The sequence below is a fragment of the Haematobia irritans genome, chromosome 4 (genome assembly GCF_050003625.1).
Source record: "Haematobia irritans isolate KBUSLIRL chromosome 4, ASM5000362v1, whole genome shotgun sequence".
Taxonomy (NCBI): Eukaryota; Metazoa; Arthropoda; class Insecta; order Diptera; family Muscidae; genus Haematobia; species Haematobia irritans.
Window position 1 is genome coordinate 2,418,601 of NC_134400.1, and position 19,632 is coordinate 2,438,232.

General features: G+C 30.8%; 1 protein-coding gene across 2 annotated transcripts in view; it reads right to left on the bottom strand.

Annotated features, from left to right (window-relative positions):
• LOC142232929 (uncharacterized) overlaps positions 1 to 19,632 on the bottom strand; it is a 48,662-nt gene that overhangs the window by 27,643 nt on the left and 1,387 nt on the right. Inside the window, exons 1-2 of one of the 2 annotated variants that reach the window (XM_075303656.1) lie at positions 11,689 to 12,107; positions 11,433 to 11,634 (exon numbers count right to left, since the gene is read on the bottom strand). The exons of the other annotated variant lie outside the window; for it this stretch is intronic. The gene's annotated coding sequence lies outside the window, so the exon portion shown is untranslated. Of the gene's footprint in view, positions 1 to 11,432; positions 11,635 to 11,688; positions 12,108 to 19,632 lie in introns of those variants that run through there. 2 annotated transcript variants of the gene reach the window in all.

Consider the following 19,632-nt stretch of genomic DNA (forward strand, 5'->3'; position numbering starts at 1 on the left):
TTTTTCTTTATTTTAAGGAACATTTGCCTTACTTCAAAGATCTACAACTTCAACATAGGAACGCAAAATTTTTATATTTGTGTCCTAAATTTAATGAAAAAAAAATTGAAGCAAGGATTATAAACTTTATTTTAATTAAAATGTCATTATTTTAAAGAATTTTGTCCTTAGCATTGCGTAAATTTCGAGACCTAAAATTTAAGTTGCATAATATTCCATATTAGGTCAATATTATTTTTAAGTGTATAGATAGGCAAATTTATAATTAATTCCCTTAGACAATTGCTAACTTAAATTCCATTATTTTTTAATTAATCTAAGTAGGGGCAAAATAAGTGTCATATCAATAAATGGTGGCACATTTTTTGTAAAAATAAGAATTAAAGAATTGTGGAATAACTCAACAGTAATTTTATCTCCTTATCATTAGAAATCATTGGTTTATCTACTATAAAAAATAGTTTCTTTGCTTTCTTTCAGGTGATATACGTATTCGCATGAAAATATTATGATATCGCAAGGAAAACATGATCGCAAATATATTGGATTGGATATCTAAAATCGTTTTTATATTTAAAACACCAAAAATATTACAATATAAAATGAATTAATAAAAAAGTGGCACAACGTGACAAAACGGTGGTATAAAAATGTAAAAGTGGAACAAAAATGTAAAAGTAAGTAGCACAACAAAAAACATTGCAAAATGTGAACGCTTCAAGATCGCATAACGATAACTTTGGTGGTATGGATTCACCTATGCAAAATCACTGTGCTCTGGCTGCTGTAGTTATTTTCTTACGACCCTATAGGGAAATTAAAATGGTCGAGGGCAAAGCATCTTTCGGTTGGAGTTGAATTAAAATTTATGAATAACAAAGTGCTACCATCCAACACTTTTGCATTCATTTAAAATTATAATTAAATGAGAGGGAATAACACACAGCGTGGCAGAAAAAATAAATATTTGATTTTATGTTGGGTTGATTGGCTGTCTTACCAACCGCTGCAGTAACTAAAAGTAGACAATTGCAAAAAGTTCCCTTAACTCCTCACTTGCTTATGAGGAAAACTAAAAAACGTATAGAAATTATTTTAATGGAAATTAGTTTTCCTTTCTATTGAAATTCCAATAGCAGAAAAGGACTTGCAAATTAATTACCAATATTTCTATCATTTGTTCAATGGCATTTAAGTTTGTTGACCAGTACTTTGAATGAGCCAAGTTAATTTGTCTAATAAATAGGCTCTCATGAAATGTTTTGTCTTTTTCAAGGACTAAATAGTTAATCAACTATGCATACTCTAATGGATCCCAATCCTTAAGGGATTTGCAAAATTGCTATATTTGCTATTGAAATTCATTCACAATGCCGGATAAAGGTCGCTTCGACTTATGACAAATGATTGATTGAGTAAAACGGAGTACTTCAGTTGCAAAATTGAATAATGCATGAAGAACAAGTAAAAAGGGATATTCTATGGGCTTTTTAAAAATTGTTAGATTGATTGTAAAATTAATCATCAGTGGATAATAGCCTACACAGAATAAAATATCACCAATTTATATTAAAAACTTAATGAAATTTCAAAAAAATCTCAATATTCAATTCCATTTTTTCAAAATTTTGTCAAAATGTTATTTCTATAGAAAAGTTTATCAAAATTTTATTTCTATAGAATATTTTGTCAAGTATTTATTTCTATAGAAAATTTTAAATTAAAAGGAGAGTAGTATTTTGAAAAACTTCAAGAATTCTACCAAACAGTAAAAAATCTACCATTTTTGGTAGAATTTTACCAACTGTGGCAACCTATAGGAAAAAGTAATTGTCATCTGGTGACTTCTTATTAAATGGTTCTGTAATATCCTCGATTTAAGTATAGGATGGTTTGGCCTACTATGGATTATACGTAGTACTTAATTCTTGGAGTTGTAATGGCTTTGATGGATTTGTCATGCACAAATTTCTGTGAATCATTTATTAAGTATAAAAAAACAAATGGAGAATTAGTTATTTCTCAACAAAACTATATATGAAACGATAATGACAAACCCATATTTCTAACCTTATTTCCTAAACGAAATTATGTTGGAGTACGAGGCATTCTGTAAGGTGACATAAAGAGGCAATTATACAAAACTGTTCCATATCGGGGCAGCCTTTCTACTCAAAGAAATTAACATCTAATTTTTTTGAATTAACTCAAATATTTGGTGAATTCCAAGGAAATTACCCTCAATATTTTTCCACGTAAAAAGCCGTGCCATAGAAAATTGCATTTTAATAATCCCCTAAATTAAGCGAAAGTATTTTCTTTATAAAAACACACGTAACTTGTTGTGTATTCTGGTTTCTTTAGTCTTAGCCCGGTGGCTTTTCATGGTTCGTGTGCCCATAATGAAAGACTAAGTAAATAATACATTGAATTGGACGTGAAGAAAAAAAGCACACAAAAAAGAAGCAAAGCAATGGTCCTAGCCGCATTAAAATCATATTAGAAGCTATAATTGCAAACCCAACGAAAATTTGCCAAAAATGGTATACAATTCACGGTATTCGAATATCAATTTGAACTTTCAAAGAGTGTCTACAATTTTTACAAATAATTACCTGTGGGGATCCTTTATCGTAGTGACATATTATTTGTTTTATTAGTTCTGCTAGTAATTCGTTATTTAATAAAAAAATTACATTTATCTATTATCAATGCGATCAAATCTTAATTGATACCAATTCCATATTCAAGAATATTGCATGTCATTATAGCAGGTCACTAAACCAGCGATGGCGGTTTGTCAGGGTCATAAAGTTACAAAAGAAAATCATTTAAAATTTATCGAAAAGGCTGCTTAGTTTTATTTACCTTTGGTTGGGCCACCGTGACGTATGAGTGTTTATGCTCGGGGGCATTTTTTTGCAATAGGGTATTATCATTGCTACCTTTTCATTTTTTACAGATACGTTTTTTAATCTCCACCATTCGATGGGGCTAGAAATAAAATTTTGTAAACATTTTTTAAGAAATAAAACTTTGACAAAATTTTCTCTAGGATAAAATTTTGACAAAATGTTCTATAGAAATAAAATTTTGACAAAATTTACTATAGAAATAAAATTTTGACAAAATTTTCTATAGAAATAAAATTTTGACAAAATTTACTATAGAAATAAAATTTTGACAAAATTTTCTATAGAAATAAAATTTTGACAAATTTTTATATAGAAATAAAATTTTGACAAAATTTACTATGGAAATAATATTTTGACAAAATTCTTTATTGAAATACAATTTTGGCAAAATATTCTATAGAAATAAAATTTGGCAAAATTTCCTCTAGAAATAAAATTTTGACAAAATTTTCTATTGAAATAAAATTTTTATAAAATTTCCTATAGAAATAAAATTTTGATAAAATTTTCTATAGAAATAAAATTTTGATAAAATTTTCTATAGAAATAAAATTTTAAAAAAATGTTCTTTAGAAATAAAATTTTGACAAATTTTTCTATAGAAATAAAATTTTGACAAAACTTACTATAGAAATAAAATTTTGACAAAATTTGATGAATAAAATTTGGCAAAATTTCCTCTAGAAATAAAATTTGGCAAAATTTCCTCTAGAAATAAAATTTTGACAAAATTTTCTATTGAAATAAAATTTTTATAAAATTTCCTATAGAAATAAAATTTTTATAAAATTTTCTATAGAAATAAAATTTTGATAAAATTTTCTATAGAAATAAAATTTTGACAAAATTTTCTATTTTTTGACAATTTTTTTTTTAAATTCAATATTAAATCAACATTTTAAAAATTTTTATTTTTCGTTTTAGGTCATACTATCAAAGACCATTATGGGTAAGTTCTCCTTTTTTGTATAAGTAGCAATTTTCCTTGTTAGTGTAAGCTACAAATATTTTAAACTTCGGCACATTTTTAATTCAAGGAATATTTCTACACCCACACAACAAGTTTTTGCTATTAGTACTGATCATAAAATAATAAATCATTTCTTTCGAAGAAACCATAGTTTTCATAATAACCACAAAACTTTAATCAACAGTTGAAAATATTTTTTTTTATTTTGTAGCTTTTTTTAGTAAAATTTGCTTCAAATTTTGGAAGATCGATTTTTTGGCCACACTGAAAAAAATATTGTCATGAGGTCAATGATTTGATGTCTTTAAAATGCGAATGCAAATTTTGCATAGCATAGAAAACGCATTTCTCGAAAATAAAAGTTTTTTCCTCGTCCAAAAGTCGAAAAACTTTTCAATGAAGTCGTATTGTCCTTATAATTAAGTGAATTGACTTAAGAATGGGTATCATAACATGAAAGAAAAAATGTTTGGGCTAAGGTAAACTTGACTTTAATAATAATAAAATTCTTTAAATTTAACGAAATTGTCTTTAAATTTGTTGTCTTTTTGCATCTTGACTGCAAAGCAAAAAATCGTTCAAATATAGGACATGTTTTTCAACACTTTATTTTAAAGACGTGTTTTACTTGAAGCATAGCATAATTTCTACTAGAAGTCGAGTCTTAATTTGGAAAATAAAATTGTCGTTAACTCGTTTTTAAAGGACTTTGACAGCATATGAAGCAAAAAAGCTGAAAAGCGAAAAATTAAAATTTGTTTCCTAGAAGCAAGTACACAAAACCCAAATTTAAAAAGAATTGTGTCTTTAAAGTATCCTTATTTGTATTCTACGCTTCTTTGGCTCGGAATCAATACCAACATTTTTAACTTAAAGACAAAATCTTTGGAACAGGGCATGCTTTTTTTCAGTGCAGATTGACTCTCGGACAAATTTAATTTCGAAAAGGTTTCACATGGTTTTAAAAAAGGTTTCATTTGAAATGAAAATGTTTTATAAAGGCAAAAAGAGTAGCTCCCTCAAAAATGCAATATATCCAAAAATGATTAATGTAGCTCGTACTATATTACGGATGGTTTATTGCATCACAGGAGCCACCATGATACAAATAATAAGAATTCTCAATTATTTTCCATAAATCGCATTTAATTTGTACCATCAACAAGTACAAAAATCATTGATAAAAGTGAGTGCAATTGCAATTAAAAATTTACTATAAAATACAAATAATATTTTTATCGTTGTATGTTTACCAAGAACACCGGTGGGATAATTTCTCACACTTGATTCATTTGATGGCGTTGATGCTATTCGCTCGTTTCTATTTGATAGGGTACAAAGGCTATGCTTATTGCCCTAGTTTTCCCATTATAATTTTCCATGAATTGAAACCTTTCTTTTTTACTCGGAGCCATGGAAAACTAGCAGGTTCTGGAAAGGTGTTCTCACATTGTGTTTATTCACATGCAAACATCACAATTAATTATTGTGCTTACAATTTTTGTAGAATTTGTCTAATGACAATATTTGAAAAAGGGTGATGTGTAAATATTGATTCAATGAAATTTTAGGCATGTATTCAATATCCTTAAACAATAACGGGAATACAAGATGTCAATCAAATACATGTGTCGATTTGGAAAATTAAATGGACTGTTGTAGATTATATGCGTATATAGAATTTGATTAGAAAATAGAATATTTGATGAGCTGTATTTGCTCGCAAGTATAACTCAGTGTCGATAAGATAATGGAAATTGTTCCACATAATCCACAGTGGTTCAAATCAAAAAAGAATATACCAATTTTGTTCGATGGGAAAATGTATCTGCCAAAAATATTATTCCTAGACGCCAATACTTTTTGGGTATATAAAACTTTAAAATTTAAAATTTTATTTCAAAATTGTATATCTATTAAATATGTTATCAAAATTTTATTTCTATAGAAAATTTTGTCAAATATTATTTCTATAGAATAGAAAATTTTGTCAAAATTGTATTTCTATGGAATATTTTGTCAAATTTTTTTTATAGAACATTTTGTATTTATATGAAAATTTTTGTCAAAATTTTTTTCTATAGAAAATTTGTGAAGAGGAATAGTTTGCAAAATATACCAAAACATCAAGAATTGTACCAACCTACCAAACAGTAAAAAAATTTGCTGTTTTACTGGTAGAATTCTACCAAAAGTGGCAACCGTGGTCTTAACCTGCAATCGCCTACTGTGATAAAGAGCCGATATCTGTATTCCCCTAAAAGTAAACGTAATGGGAAAAATGCACCGACGGAGTGATATGGCTCGATAGATTTCAATATTGCTCACTACCATGAATAGGAATAAATTATGAGGTCTTAGATCCACATACCATTCATCTGAAGGTATGAAAATTCTTATTTGCATCTTAGGTTCCGAAATCTTCGAGTTTTCATTCACAATATCACTGTAATTTAAGTTCACAATCAAATGAATTTAGTTCATTGCATATGTTTATATATTTGCCCTATATACCACTAAAACGTATCCTGTGAAACTTCTATGTCTAGACCCACACCCACACCCACTCTGGAATACAGCGCATAATTAACTGGTCGCATTTTCGTGTGCATGTCAAACGACATAGAATAAAAAACAACAACAAACTAACAAAAACAAAACACATATAAAAAAAAAACATATATTAACTTGGGTTTTTAATCCGGCATATTAAGGTGGGTCATCTTAGGAACACTTGTATCAAAACCAATGATTACTCGAATTGTTCAATGCTCATAAAAGCAAACATTTGTGTTGTAGTGAAAAATAAAAACAATATTCAAAAGTCCAAAAACAACAACAATATTCCCAAAAATAAGAAAAATGTTCTGAGCCATTTACATAAAAAATTTATAATGTTGCACACCAACTTAAGATACGCAATTATTTTTTGTTAAGTTTTTTACTCACAATGTTATACAGTATTATATATGCAATGGAAAATGGATTTTCAAAATCTGTGCTCCCAGAGTAGGAATATAATCACCTCAAACATGTTTCAAGGGCAAAATATTATTTTCGGACGGGGAACATGTTTGTCGCAAAAATATTTGGGGTGATCATATTCATGCTTATCTAGAGTATGTAATTGTCGCGAAAACCATGTATTTTGACTTTGTAAAAATAATTTTCGAGCGGAGAAAAATATATGTTGGCAATAAGCATTTAAATGGTTCGCAGATGCCGTAAACATGTTCTATTATTTAAATGGTAGAATTTGAGACCATTACATGGTTGGGAAAATCATCATGTACCTGACCTTTCAATTTTTTGACTTTTTTGCAGGGAAAAAATTATTTTTATAGGTTACGTATTGACATGTCTAGAACCATTACATGGCCATAAAGACCGTGTACATTTTTTCGTGACCATTTTTTAAACTTTTTTTGCAGCGAAAAGAATTTTATAAAAACATTGAGCAGGCACACACGATTTTCATTTTGCGCGTCAGTCGTGTGTTGATTGTTTCTTGGAATGGACGGAGAATACGGAATTACTGTGTTTTGTGTTAATTTATTTATTCAGAAGTGCCACATGGTTTTATGTACACGCAGAGAAGGAATATGATCATCTCAACCATGTTTCGAGGGCAAAATGTTATTTTTGGATGGTGACCATGGAACATTTTTGTCGCAAAAATGTTGTTCTCTCGGCAAACATATACATGATTGCCGAAGCTAGACATAATAACATGGTTGCCGCAAACATGTTACATGTTCTCCGTCCAAAATTTTTTTGTTCTGCATTTTGTTATATGATATCATTTATTTTTATTTGCAGTTACATGATGTCTGCGTTTGTACATTTGAAGAGCACGAAGTAAATATGGAATGATTACTTATTGTTGAAATTGAACCAAAATAGAATGTGTACAAATATGTGATGTTTTCTAGCACGATATTCTAAATATAAATCAACAATTAATTAGTTTATAAACAAATAAATAAAGTAAATTTTTTGTTTTCTTCTCTCAAGTGGCGTCATTTTTCGAGCACGAAAAAGTTTTTTCATAAAGATTAAAACATTTTAGATTGTGACCATGTCCTTTTAACAGAAAGAAAAACATTTTTGACGAATACCATAACATTTTAGATCGTGACCATTGTCTTTTGATTCAAACAACATTCTTTTTGTCAATATAATAACATTTTAGATGAGGAAAATTTTATTTTTCTTAGAACCATATTCACTGAGCCAACATGGTTGCAGGTGAAAATGTTACACGGCCGCCGCAAAAATAGCTCCTATCATATTATTTTGCTCTTCGAATATGATTGTGGCAATCATGTTTCTTCTCTGCGTGTCCCAATTCATCTGAAAATGCCAAAAGCAGACTAAAACAAGTAAGGAAAGTCTAAAGTCGGGCGGGGCCGACTATATTATACCCTGCACCACTTTGTAGATCTAAATTTTCGATACCATATCACATCCGTCAAAAACATACATTAAAATATCACTCGATCTGGACAGAATTTGATAGACTTCTACAAAATCTATAGAGTCAAAATTTAAGTCGGCTAATGCACTAGGGTGGAACACAATGTTAGTAAAAAAATATGGGAAACATTTAAATCTGAAGCAATTTTAAGGAAACTTCGCAGAAGTTTATTTATGATTTATCGCTCGATATATATGTATTAGAAGTTTAGGAAAATTTGATTCATTTTTACAACTTTTCGACTAAGCAGTGGCGATTTTACAAGGAAAATTACCATTTTTGTCGAAATCGGAAAAACATATATATGGGAGCTATATCTAAATCTGAACCGATTTCAACCAAATTTGGCACGCATAGCTACAATGCTACTACTCCCTGTGCAAAATTTCAACTAAATCGGAGTTAAAAATTGGCCTCTGTGATCATATGAGTGTAAATCGGGCGAAAGCTATATATGGGAGATATATCTAAATCTGAACCGATTTCAACCAAATTTGGCACGCATAGCTACAATGCTAATTCTACTCTCTGTGCAAATATTCAACTAAATCGGAGCAAAAAATTGGCCTCTGTGGTCATATTTGTGTAAATCGGCCTAAAGCTATATATGGGAGCTATATATAAATCTGAAGCGATTTCAACCAAATTTGGCACGCATAGCTACAATGCTAATTCTATCCCTGTGCAAAATTTCAATTAAATCGGAGTAAAAGATTGGCCACTGTGGTCATATGAGTGCAAATCGGGCGAAGGATATATATGGGAGCTATATCTAAATCTGAACCGATTTCAATAAAATTTGGCACACTTCACTACACTACTAATTGTACTCCTAGTGCACGATTTCAACCAAATTTGGGTAAAACTCTGGCTTCTGGGACCGTATTAGTCCATATCGGGCGAAAGATATATGTGGGAGCTATATCTAAATCTGAACCGATTTCAATAAAATTTGGCACACTTGACTATAGTACTAATTGTTCTTCTTGTGCAAAATTTTAAGCAAATTAGAGTAAAACTCTGGCTTCTGGGGCAATATAAGTCCATATCGGGCGAAATATATATATGGGAGCTATATCTAAATCTGAACCGATTTCTTCCAAAATCAAAAGGTATCTATTCTGAGCCAAAACACATACTTGTGCCAAATTTGAAGTCGATTGGACTAAAACTGCGACCTAAACTTTTATTACAAAAATGTGTTCACGGACAGACGGACATTGCTATATCGACTCAGGAGCCCACCCTGAGCATTTTTGCCAAAGACACCATGTGTCTATCTCGTCTCCTTCTGGGTGTTGCAAACATATGCACTAACTTATAATACCCTGTTCCACAGTGTGGCGCAGGGTATAAAAAGCTTTGCAATACCCCCATCTATGAAACATTTTTGTGCCTGCCATACAAAAAAGTATGTAGCATGAGAATTTTACTTTATAACCCAAACAAAAAACCCTAGCTTGAATATATTGGACAAACACTTTTAGAGTGAAAATGGAGCGGAAATTTCTGTAAAGAAAACACGTGAAGTTGACGAGCCCTTTCACTTTTGTTACGGTTTTGTCGTAGCCACAACCTTTGGAATGGTTATATGCTACATGGCTGTGCACTGAAAAAAAAGCATACCCGGTTCCAAAGATTTTGTCTTTACTTTAAAAAATTTGTTATTGATTGCGAGCCAAAGAAGCGGAGAATACAAGTAAGGATACTTTAAGACACAATTCTCTTTTAAAATCGGGTTTTGTGTACTTGCTTCTAGGAAGCAAATTTTAATTTTTCGCTTTTTCAGCTTTTTTTCAAAGTCCTTTAAAAACAAGTTAACGACGACTTTATTTTCCAAATTAAGACTCGGCTTCTAGTAGAAATTATGCTTTGTTTCAAGTAAAAAACGTCTTTAAAATAAAGTGTTGAAAAACATGTCCTATATTTGAACGATTTTTTGCTTTGTAGTCAAGAGGCAAAAAGACAACACATTTAAAGACAATTTCATTAAATTTAAAGATTTTTTCTAAATTATTAAAGTCAAGTTGATCTTAGCCCAAATATTTTTTCTTTCATGTTATGATATCCATTTATAAATCAAATCGCTTAATTATAAGGACAATACGACTTCAGTGAAAAGTTTATCGACCTTTGGTCAAGGAAAAAACTTTATACTAGAGAAATGCGTCTTCTATGCTAAGCAAAATTTGCATTCGTATTTTAAAGACATGAAATCTTTGACCTCACGACAATATTTTTTTCAGTGTGGAGTAGAAAGGGGTATTATAGTATTTTTAACAGCCAGAGTAAAAATTAGGACAATTGAAAAATCATAAAAAAGTGATCAGTTACAATTTTACGGTTTCAAAAAGCGTATATTACATGGGGTTTAAAAGGCATCCCTTGTCCATATATTCAAGAATTTTTATCAGATTTATGCAGAAGTAGTTATGGTTTCAATAATGTATGGGTTCATATCTGATTATGACTCAACATATAGCAAATACATGTAAATAAAATCCATTAAAAAATAACGTCTAGATGCCCTACACTTGATAGCCAATTTCTCTGGACCATTCATATGCACACACGAACGGACAGGCAGACATGGCTACAACGCTTCAATTGCTTCGAGGGATACAATTAACATTTATACAAAATATCATATGACTCCTAAAATGTTATGGATTTGTTTTTCTTTCTCGAGCAATCAAAATAAATATGACAATAAAACAATGTGCTGGCAATAATCATACTACGATTCTCGACATCTTCATCGACAGCAGCAGCAGCGGCAGCATTAAATTTCATTCCCTTTTGATGCGGAATTTCACCTTGAATGGGGTTTACTAACTTTAGAGTATATTTTCCAGGGACAGAAATGTAACGAAGCAAATGCATGCTTTCACTGAATGTATTCTCCATTCCAGCAATTGTCGATGTCGAAGCAAGCGGGGGCGAAGTAAACTTTGCGTGCATCGTTTTACATTTAGGGTGACCAAGGGATGGGTGGGCGTTAAACCACAGGGATATATAATGTGCAACTAGAAAATAATAATAAAAAAAGACAAACTAACTTGATACATACCCAAAAAATGTTTAACCCAATCTAGGAATATGTATGAAACTTCTTGGTAAAGTAAGCTATGACCAGACGTTCGCTCCCTCCCAATTCCTGTAAATTGCAAGGCATCAAGGAGACAGTCCGCCACACAAAACAGCCGTTATCAGCTTCGTTTATTTTTTACGCTTCAAACTCACGCACTTTACATGGGACCAAGCGATTAATACTAGAATTTAAAGCAAAGATACACCGACGCTCACATACACACTCTCGCACTTACACTCTAGCGCTCATGTAGACGAAAATGTTATATCACAGCTTGCTTGCTCGCTCAAACGCTCTATATACACACACAGACAAAACACATGCAATGGTCCTTTTTTGCGGAATTCTTTTCGTCGCTATTTGATTTTTTTTTATTTCATATATTTTTTTTATAGCTCGGTTGATATTTTTGTGGGAGAAGAAAAATGATTGGAGAATCTTGGCTTCAGTTGATTTAGATTTGTTTTCTTGCGCTCGTTTGCTTGTTGTTGTGGTTGTTTTGAAGTTAAAATTAGAAATAAGGAAATTATGAGAAACCGCTACAAATTTAAATACACTAACACTCTGCTTTGTAGACTTGTATCACATTTTTACAGCAAGCCGAGCCATTAAGGACTAAACTTAAGTTGAGAAGAGTCCAGCAAAGAGGCTAGAGTAAGGTTGAAAAACAAATAATGTTTATCTCTTCAGTTGTTTCACTCAGTGTCATGGCAACACTTGAGAACACAAAAATAAAAACTCAAGCACTCTCTCTTTCTCTAAGTCACCCACATGGTTACCAAATGTGGTAATAGAGAGGATAGAGAAAGCATTTGTTTCTTGTTGACTTCTTGCAAAAAAACACTCATTGGCTTGAACCGCTTGTCTCACAATACACAAAAGCTTTTTGCAAATTAAGCTTATCACACAAACCAAATGACAAACGAGGGTAAGCAAAAAGCTGGTGTTTTTCTAAACCATGAATGGATGAATGAATGAATTATCATTATTTTATGGCATGGAATAAACAAAACATTCGTCTTCTATTCGCGTGACTTTAAATCTTGTAGATGAAGGGAATTTACTACGAGAAATTCCCATTCTCTTTAGGGTGAACGAGAGCATCGAGGATTGGTAAATTTTGTGAGTAATACTTAAAGTGCTAGTTCCTTTAGACTTTAAACTTCTCTAGCAAAACAAACAATGTGTAAGTTTCATAGATGTTCAGACTCTAGTTTTTCGTAAATTTTTCATAGTTACTTGCAAACAATAGTAAATTCCCTTAGAATAAAGAATTTTGTATTTTTGTGCTTTTGGACGTACATACATATATTTGTGTGCAATTTATTTATACATCTTCTGATGCACATAATAAATGTTAAAATGTTGATTAATTTGGAAATTATGAAGTCGAAAATGAGAGAGAATGTAAACTTGTTATAATTTTCTTCTTTTATTGCGAATCTAAATAATCGTAGCTTCTATTTTCGTCCGCTCTTTAGAATTTCCAGTGTTAGTTAGTGAATTAGGGGCTTTGATCTCCCTGTTAATAATTCTATCATAGAGTTATGTGAACATTTACTTCACTTATCCTTTATTTTTTAGGACATTTAAAAAGATATTTGGTTCTTTACTGAAAATTCTTTTCTCAATTGTGGCATATTTGAATATCTGGTTGACATGTTTGAAATTTTATGAAATTAAATTTCTATGCGACTGTCGTGATATTGATTATTTTGCAGTAGATTTGTATGCAAATTGTTAAAAACTGTTAGTTTAACCTCGACCCTGGCATTCCTAAGCAGTCATATTCAACTTTGGTATATTTTATAATAAAATACAAACAAAACCTTAAACATTAATAAACTGATTTTTCTCTGGCTTTCAAAGGTCCCACCACGATTTGTCATTTGGCGCAAAAGGAGAACAATGACTTGGCCAAATAGATTCTTTATTACCCAAACGTGAAATTTTGTATTTCATTAGGCCATAAATTGTCATTCAAAAATAAAAGATGACAGGAAACTAAAGACCCTTAATGGGGTGATGTAAAAAACACATACCCCCTTATACAAAAAAGTCAACTTTTACCATAGAAATTCCTTCAATAAACTGACAATAAATTGTTTTGCATATGCCCAATAACGTTTAGGATTAAGACCTCAAAAAAGGTATTTCTTTATTTGAAAATGGGAACCACCTAATAATTTAGATTTATTCCATTGTTAATATAACTCCTTTAAGGGACATATTGAGACTGCATATAAAAATGCCATGCTAATGTTGCAACGACAGGATGATTAATTACCAAAGATAAATAAGTAATGGTTTCAAGCTCAGCGGACAAAAATCGCAACCAAAATAATAAATGTATTAAGAGATTTGGAATGCATTACCAGGATTTGAGTTTCACTCAAAAATTCCTAAACGCTCAAAAACTCAATTAACTCTCTTGTACTCAGCAGATATGGAGAAGAGAACAAATGACACAGAAAGCTTTGTATGAATCAGGGTAGCAAAAATAATTGGACTATTGTTCCAACTAAAGCTCGATACGAAGAAAAGTCAATGAAACGTTATATGGCCGGTACTTTGTTCGATTTTCGAGTTGAAAACCTTTTTTTTACATAATTCAAATTTTTTTTGACAAAATCTAGATGGAGGGAACCGTACCCATATTTATAAATTTTAATATTAATTATTTTAATAAATTTACCGCGAAAATGTCAACCTCCCTAGAGACGTAATCAAGAAAATTTACCACTGTGGTATCATGGACTTAACAGTCTAAGTGAGCCTGAAATATCGGGCTGCCCCTATACCTAACCTAACATAAACTGAATTTCCACATGCGAATCGCAACGAAATCGATTTATTATTGAAATAACTTTATTTTTTATTTTATTTTAATCAAGTTGTTCTTACTGTTTTGTAATAATTTACCATTTATCAAATTCATTTAATTTTGTTACTTAGATCGAAGTTAATTTTTAGTTTTATTAAAAGTGTTTTTAATACTCCAAACCTTGTCACCATCCGGAAAATTGTAGACAAATCCAGAGAAGGAATATGGTCACAGGTTTGATGTGATCATATTCCCTTTTGCTTTTTTGCTGCCGAAATTTTTCCTTTACAAAAATTTTAATTTTCTACATCTCAAACCCTGCCATTGAGCTTTTTCCTCTATGTTCTGTAGCTTTCACTCCAAGTTCCTGATAATAACAAAATTTTCCTCCAGATGATTGAGTATTCACTTATATAACAGCTAACGTCAATGATATTTTGCTGAATCCAAAGCCTATCGAAAAACAAACGTTCCAATAGAACGCTGTTTTGCCACCACTCAGTAAGCCATTCCTTTCCAGAACACATGGAACTTAAAGTTTTGTTTTTAGTTTTCTTCCCTAAACAATTCAAAAAGCTCTCGACCATAATGCACGATGTTAATTGTGAGTCGAATCATAATATACATTTTTGGCGGAGTTTTGATGAATTCAACCGAAGTCGGCATAATCCCACTGGAGTGGGTTCTCTGCTAATCTAAGCAAGAACATGCACTGAAAAAAAAGCATACTCGGTTCCAAAGATTTTGTCTTTATTTTAAAAAATTTGGTATTGATTCCGAGCCAAAGAAGCGGAGAATACAAGTAAGGATACTTTTAAGACACAATTCTCTTTTAAATTTAGGTTTTGTGTACTTGCTTCTAGGAAGCAAATTTTAATTTTTCGTTTTCTCAGCTTTTTTTCTTCATATGCTATCAAAGTCCTTTAAAAACGAGTTAACGGCAACTTTATTTTCCAAATTAGGACTCGACTTCCAGTAGAAATTATACTATGTTTGAAGTAAAAAACTTCTTTAAAATAAAGTTTTGAAAAACATGTCCTATATTTGAACGATTTTTTGCTTTGTAGTCAAGATGCAAAGAGACAACAAATTTAAAGACAATTTCATTAAATTTAAAGAATTTTTCTGAATTATTAAAGTCAAGTTGACCTTAGCCTATAAATTTTTTCTTTCATGTTAAGATACCCATTTTTAAGTCAAATCACTCAATTATAAGGACAATACGACTTCATTGAAAAGTTTATCGACTTTTGGACAAGGAAAATAACTTTAATTTAGAGAAATGCGTCTTCTATGCTAAGCAAAATTTGTATTCGTATTTTAAAGACATGAAATCTTTGACCTCACGACAATATTTCTTCAGTGTGCTTAGTCTGTTTCCCAGTGAAATAAAAGCAGTAGCCAAAGGCCAATGAAGTGTTCGCAAACAGGAAAATACATTCCAGGTTGAACTGAAATGAAACTGGGCAAGTGTTAAATAGATAGATACTTGTTTGATTGATGTCAGTAGACATGGCATTAAATCAAAGCCAACAGCGTCACCGTAATATAGAAAGTGCAAAACAAATCCCAACACCAACTGAATTGCTTACTAGGCAAAGCGTGCTTGTTGAAATTAACATAAGTGCTTCTGGTTTGCAATCACGGTTGTCACAGTTGGTTGAATTCTTCCAAAAAATTGTAGTTTTTTTACTGGTATAGAAATAAAATTTTGACAAAATTTTCTATAGAAATAATATTTTAACAAAATTTTCTATAGAAATAAAATGTTGACGAAATTTTCTATAGAAATAAAATTTTGACAAAATTTTCTATAGAAATAATATTTTGACAAAATTTCCCATAGAAATAAAATGTTGACGAAATTTTCTATAGAAATAAAATTTTGACAAAATTTTTTATAGAAATAAAATTTTAACAAAATTTTCTGTAGAAATACAATTTTGAAAAAAAAAAACTTCTATAAAAAATTTGACAAAATTTTATAAAAAATAAAATTCCAAATTTTGGTATATTTTTTTTTTCGAATGGCAACCGTGTTTTTAATAGAACAAAACAACCAATTTATGCATATCCATATCCTTTGACTCGTTTCATGAGGTGGCTTGAGGAATTTGTGTACAACATAAAAAATATAACTAAAATCACAGATTTTGATATTCGTTGGAAGACTCGTCAACTGCACTCAAAAAAAGTTTACTTGGATCCAAAGATTTTGACCTTCCGTTAAAGATTTTGGTATTGATTCCGAGCCAAAGATGCGGTTTCTTAAAAAAAAGAATTTTTTTGCGATCTATCTGGCTTTAAATCTAGGATCTATAAAATTAAAATTAGGATACCGATCTCAATTATCGAATTTTCATTCTATTTTTCCGATATAATATTAATAATGCTATTCACGTATAAACAAACGCCAGCTTAAACATCCAAATTATGACGGATACTTCGAAGTAAAAAATATTTTCTTAATTCCAAAAAAACTCTAAATCCTCAAAATAATTCTTAGCCTATATTTGAAGCGTTTTTATCTTAATTCTAAAGACTCAATATTTCAGTTAATTTAAGGACGATTTCTTTTAATCAAAAATCTTTACTTTAAGGAAAATTTGCCTTAGTTTAAAGATATGCAACTTTAACGAAGGGACCCAAATTTTCAAAATGTGTGTCCTAAATTTAATGAAAAAAAAATTTTTTTGAAGCAAATATTATAAACTTTCTTTTAATTAAAGTTTCATTATTTTAAAGAAACTTGTCCTTAATAGTGTGTAACTTGCGCATCCTAAAATTGAGGTTGCGTAATCTTCAATATCACGTAAATATTTTTTTCAGTGTGGCATTTTACAGAAACAAAAAACTCTGCAATAGGGCTAACAATATTTATGATGATAAGTGGTGTACAACATTGTTCGGAGGTCCATCATCAATGAGATGAAGATGAAATCAAGCTGAAGCCATTGATATAAGACTAGTTCTTTTGCTATTGATAGCCAACAATAACGGTCACTAAATGGCTATTGAATGTTAAATGAGTGAGTCACCGCAATGTGCTAAAAATTCATGCATGACTGTATTTTCATAATCACAGAGCCGTTGGCGTGCGTTCGCTTAAAAATATATAAAAAAAAATTGACTCTAAAAGATATTGACTAACTTAAACCTGGCCAGATTTTACCATTTAAGGATATAACAACCAGTAAACCAACTGTTGAGTGTGTGAGACTTTATTTCTTTGTGTGACTGTGTCTACCAGCAGCATCAGTCCATTTTGGTCGTAAACACATCTTAAAGCACGTCATTAAGCAGCTGGTATCTATCTACCTACTGTTACCTCTCTGGTTGGAGATGTCATGACTTGGTTGATATTTCTCGATTTATTTATATTTTTCTTGGTATCATTCTACACCCTCCAGCAGAGAAAAAGGGCTATTCAAACTTTGTTATGTCGTTTGCAATTTATTAGAAAAAAAACGAACTTATTTACACGACTTCTTTTTTGAATCAATGAATATAGGGACGTTGAATGATACGTAATAAATTCTCTGGATATTTTCGAACCATGATTTGATAAGAATTTATAAATATATAATTGTCATCATATATATTATTACCCTTTTAATTCAAAGCTTTGATTGAAAACACGAACATAATACGCACCTTAATGTGAAACGTCGTTCAGACTCCATTATGGTGTTCGTTAAATATACTCCACGTAGATAATATGGATCATATTTACTCTTCATATAGAAATTCAGCTCAAATGGGCCAAATACCTATCATTCTCTAGGTTTGTGTAGAGGCTATAATATAGTCGACCCAAACCGATTTTACCATTTTCCCACTTGTTATTGTATTGTGTTTATTTTTTTAATAAGAATCATTTCTATATATTTACCTGTTGATTCTCAAGAATATAAATTTATTTCATGTGTTTAATTTATGGAAAATACTTCATTGTTTTGCATTTGTTGTGCATCACATCAGCTTACCATGTATGTATATATGGTCAAATTGTGGATGACTTTCAAGAAAAAATAATTTAGACCTTGACACGAAAATGTGGGGGCGGTGGGATTCTTGGACAGATAAACATTTTGATAGGCATTTGTGTTAAATGTTGGAATTAACAAAATAATAAAAATTATAATCGTTCAAAAACATAATATATGTACATATATGTAACATTTCAAAAAAATAGAAAACAAATTGAAAACTGTATATAGTGAACAACAAATAGATGAATAGACTAACGGACGGACAGACTAAATAACAGACAGTTTGATTAACAGTTGCAACGAAATACAATCAAAAACTGATTCTGAGCATAGTGCGAGGACAATTCTTCTTGCGGGCACATTTTTAATCATATCAAACCTTTTGTACCCACATAAAGGTTAATCGTACCAGAAGATTTTGGTCTTTTTATGTTCATATTTTATAGCATTCGCTTATAAAATGCCAATAAATCGTTCTGGTTTAACAGCTATTGCAGATTGTGTCAATAAGCATTTAGATTTTGGCTATCATGTAAATGTTTAAGGCGACCATAGGATTTTTCTGTTTGTTCTTAATGAACATTATATGATTACTGCAACTATTTAAACAAATATGTTATGTATTTATTTTTTCCCGTAACACATCTAATTTCCTTCCTATGACTATTTAATAATCAATATTGTTTCCCATGGAATTAGTTTCCACTGATTTTTTTTATGGATTTTCTAAATGACTGAGTCATCGAGTTATATCCATTCATGTTTTAATCGTCCCCTACCTCTGAGTTTCGAAAATGTGTAAGTCCATAACTAAAATTGACACGATACAACAATGTGTTCCCTATATGGTCACTTTGTAATTATTTCAAACATTGCCTTTTTCGTAGGTAAGTGAGTGAGAGTGCTAAGCCAAAGATTATGAGGGAGACACGAGAGCAGTAGTGAGAGAACATTTGCCAAGTGAGTAAAGGCATGGGCATGGGCAAAAACAAAAACTAATAACCGGCTATTTGTTTTATTAAATACATGTCAAGTTAGTGTGGGAGGAGGATTGAATACATCCTAATACAATACGCCGTGATATTCTGTTGCAAAAATAATTAATATCAGTTGGCACACTTACACATACCAACACACATAGATGACTAACTAAAATAGTAGAGTCCCCTGTTGAGCATGGGGAGAGAATGAGAAAGTAGCAGAGTCTCCAAATGGAGTCCCAAACAAACACATAAATAGGTGTGACCTAAGTAAAGGTGAATTAAAGTCATTGCATTTAAATAAGGAAATATCTGTGTGTATACCTAGCTTATAATAAGCAGACAGATATAACTATATGCATGTGTAGAAGAAGATTTGTATG